A 4,440-nucleotide genomic window follows, 5' to 3' on the forward strand; every position below is an offset into this window, starting at 1 on the left:
GTCGCCTCTGCCTGGAGCCCCGGCTCCTTCCTCGCTCCCTCGCTCGCAAGCCTGCGGAATCCCGGGTCAGTGAAGGGCAGGCAATGCAGTTCGGCCCCAGGGCGCGCCGCGGGGCCGCCCCTGAAGGCATTTAACGGAGAGCGGCTCCCGCGCCCTGTGAGCGCGTCCCCGGGTCCGCCGCGTCCCTTCCCTTCTTACGCACCGGCACGGTTTTGTGGTGTGGACCTGAGGCACAATTGCAGTCCCTTGCTTGCACGAGGGAATGCAATCAGAATTCCTAAAAAAAGGAAACCAGCGAGGAATCGGCCGCACCTTCCTGCGCCTCTGCTTGCTTTGGGGTTAGAAAACAACTTCGGAGATTACATTTCCTATGGGCAATCTTTTGTTGTGATTCAGACTCAAGAAGGCTTTGCTTTGGAAGAAATAGATTAGCGGCTTCTCTGTGGAGTTGGAGGCTATAGAGGTTTTTATAGCCTCTTCAATATGAAAGTTTCCTCTAGAACTTTGCCATCATCAGTGCTATTCTGAGGGCAGCAGCAACCTGGGAATTTAAATATATGCAGGCTCCGGCCAGATGCGTTTCTTTGTGCTTGTCTGTTGGCATTCTTCTCTTGCTGCTCCCCTTGATCAAAATGTACAGATAATAAAAACAAGGCCAATGAAAAGGGTGGCTAATAACAGCAAATCCCATACAAACAAATGCCTCTAGAAATTCTCCGTTCTGTCAGCGGGGAGGCAGTTTTGCTAATCCCGTGAAACGGATGAAGAGAAAGGCACAGATATCTCATGGATTATGTAGTGGACAGGATGTGAGGGCAGGAACTGGGGCCAGGACACAGCAGGCCAGCTGGTTTGCATGGTGCCACTCTAAACCCCCAAAATTTGAATAGGAGGAATGTATTTGTTGGGATACCTTTATTTTTAGATGACTTGAAAGTTGAGAGTGCGGAAGCTTAAACACCCTTCATAGTTATTATTTCTTAGTTTACCTCTGAGAATAAAATATGCTTCTGTTTAAAATTTCTTTTACTGGTGTGCTTGAAACGTTGTTTTGATGGGAGTTTCCTTGTAAGTAAAAACATTAAAAATTACATACATATGAAAGAAAAATCGCTAGTGCAGATGGGTTTGTAAAGAATCTAGGGACTTTTAAGTCATATAAATTAAGGAATGAGGGACACTAATTTGATGCTGGTGTTAAAATTATTTCAGACACCTTTAAGTAGTCCAGTAAAGATCATTTCTCATAGTATGATCTTTTTTAAAAAATGGTATTTCATTATCTAGGAATGCTTCTGTTGAAATTGCTGGGGCGCATGGTACCTTCACAAAACTCTATTATTATTCTGCCTGAGTAAGAGAGGAAATGAACAAATTTTTAATGTACTTTGGAACCCTGTGGATTGCTCAGATACTAAGCATTGTGAAATAGGGCATAAAATGAGTGGTAGCAAGTTAGTTCTGTGAAATGTTTGTCCTTCTTAGATTTTTTTTTTTTTTTTTTTTGGCAGTCGACTAGCAATTTTCTTTTCCCTAAGGCTTATCTTCAATATTGGTAGTAGAACCTCTGCTCAAGTTTATCTTTTCCCCAAATACCTAGATTGGGGCAAACTGTCAAACCTCCTGTAAGAGGTTAAGGAGGAGCTGCTGGTAATTTCTTTTTTTCTTTTTTTTCTTTTCTTTTTTTTTTTTTTTGAGACAGGGTCTGGCTATGTCACTCAGGCTGGAGTGCTGTGGTGCAGTCATGGCAGCAACCTCAACCTCCTGGGTTCCAGTGATCTTCCCACCCCAGCTTCTGGAGTATCTGGGACCACAGGTGCACGCCACCATGCCCAGCTAATTTTTAAATTTTTTCTAGAGACAGGGTCTCTCTATGTTGCTCAGGCTGGTCTAAAACACCTGCCTCAAACGATTCTCCCACCTAGGCAGCCTCCCAAAGAGCTAGGATTAGAGGGATGAGCCACCATGCCTCGTCCAAATTTCTCTACTCTAAATTGTTTTTTTAATTTGCTAAAATTTGAGAGTTGTAGAGAATTGATGACATGAGAGTTCGGATTATGTTTGCACCTCAAATTCTTCTGCCATAGAGCTGTTCCCTTCTGAATGATCACTTCCTCCTGACTGGCTCCACTTACTGGTTGGGTTTCTTAAAGTGTGGACCTCAGATCACTTACATCAGCATTAATGGAGGCACCTGTTAAAAATACCGCTTTGGGGCATGGTGGATCAAGCCTGTAATCCCAACACTTTGGGAGGCTGAAGTAGGAGGATAGCTTGGGCCCAGGAATTTGAGACCAGCTTGGGCAACATAGGAAAACCTTGTCTCTAAAAAAAATTTTTTTTTTTTTATATGCTGGGCTTAGTGACTCGTGCCTATATTCCCAGCTCTTCTAGAGGCTGAGGTGGGAGGATCTGGTTCACTTGAGCCCAGGAGATCACGGCTGCAGTGAGCCGTGATTGCCCTACTGCACTCTAGCCTGGGCGACAGAGAGAGTGAGCCTGTGTCCAAAAAGTAAGTAAATAAATACATAAAAATAAACACAGGTTTCTGTCACCTCACCTCAGAATCAGACAGCTGGAGGTGGGGCTCTGGAATTGGTATTTTTAATGCATTCTCTAGGAATTTCTCCTGCATAGGGAAGTTGGAAACCACTAGCTTCCTTCTCACTGAGCATCTCCTGAGACCAGCTCCTGAAGTGGATAGAAAGTTTTTCAAGTGGCAGATTAAGTTTTATGCCTTAGGCTGCTAATAAAAAACAATTGACCATGACTTTCCGCTGTGTAATTGTACCTGTCATACACCTTTCAGATGGCAGAGGCTTTGGTTCACCCCTGTACCTCCAGGGCCTAAAACAGTCCCTGGAGGAACTCAAACATTTGTTGAGTGAATATGTGAACTACATTGCAGTGAGACCAATCTTTTAAAAGTTTACTTGTCAAATTAATCTATCAGTTAGTAGTCACTGATTTTAAATTAGGAGCCATAAGCACTATACCCCAGTAACTTCTGTAAGTTTGGTTAGTTTAGAAAGGAGAGAGCCTTTCCCAGACATAGTGTGCTCAAGGTGATTAGCCAGAAAGAAGATTCAGAGCAAAGCATTTGCTTAGAGAGTCAAAATGTAAATTTAAGTCACAATGTAGTGGTAAATCATATATCAAAGTTACATTTGGTATATTGTCTTATATCAAAATATCATTTTTATAAACCATAAGTCCAACATACTGCTATAAAAATTGGTTTCTAACAAATAGAGAAAATTGTTATATTTTCCAGTTTCAACTTTTCATGCTAATAAAATTTGACCTTTACACCTTCTTTTCAAGAGTTCACCACAGGACACCGTAGATATTATGCAGTCAAGAGCGCAAACTCTGGAGAATATTGTGTTTGACTACACAGTCAGTGAGTTTGATGTAACCTCTCAATGCCTCATTTCTCAGCTGAAAATAGGAATAGTAATAACAAAGTTCACCTACTTCTAAGTGCTTACATAAGTTTTTGAGACACACGCACTTAATAAATGGTAGTTACAGGGATGATAAACAATTGGGGTGTATAAAAATATGTAAAACTCAAAAGCTAACCCATTTAATTATTGTACTACTGTACTTTATGATAGTAAATAGAAATCTGTTGCTTAAAAAAGAAGTTTCTTTGGTGGTGTGCGTCTGTAGTCCCAGCTACTTTGGAGGCTGAGGTGGGAGAATCACTTGAACCCAGGAGATCAAGGCTGCAGTGAGCTATGATTGCGCCACTGCACTCCAGCCTGGGTGACACAGCAAGGCCCTGTCTCCAAAAAAAAAAAAGTTTCTTGCTAACTCCTTGGCACTATGTATAATTTTTTTAATTGAATAACTAGACTAAACATTAAAAGTATTTAATAAGCTACCAAATATGTATTAATAACTATTAAGTTTTTAAAAATAAATACTAAATCTCATGATCACTTTTAGGTTAAAATATAGTTTATGATGAGCAACTAATATTCTTTGTATTTAAAAAGATAATTGTATGTTTTATGGTAGAAAAATTGAAATACAGAAAAGTATAAAGTGGAAAACTATGAAATACCCACAAGTCTACTACCTGCATACATATATCTTCAAATCCTTTTGTGTGTATGCATGTGGCTATTCATACACAATTTCTGCAATCTCAGCTCACTGCAAGCTCCGCCTCAAGGGTTCACGCCATTCTCCTGCCTCAGCCTCCCGAACAGCTGGGACTACAGGCACCCACCACCACGCCCGGCTAATTTTTTGTATTTTTAGTAGAGACGGGGTTTCACCGTGTCAGTCAGGATGGTCTTGATCTCCTGACCTTGTGATCCGCCTGCCTCGGCCTCCCAAAGTCCTGGGATTACAGGCGTGAGCCACCACGCCCGGCCTACTTTTTTTTTTTGTTAACATCTTGTCATGAGTGTCTTTTCCTGTATATAT

The sequence above is a fragment of the Mandrillus leucophaeus genome, unplaced genomic scaffold (assembly GCF_000951045.1).
Source record: "Mandrillus leucophaeus isolate KB7577 unplaced genomic scaffold, Mleu.le_1.0 Scaffold582, whole genome shotgun sequence".
NCBI lineage: Eukaryota > Metazoa > Chordata > Mammalia > Primates > Cercopithecidae > Mandrillus > Mandrillus leucophaeus.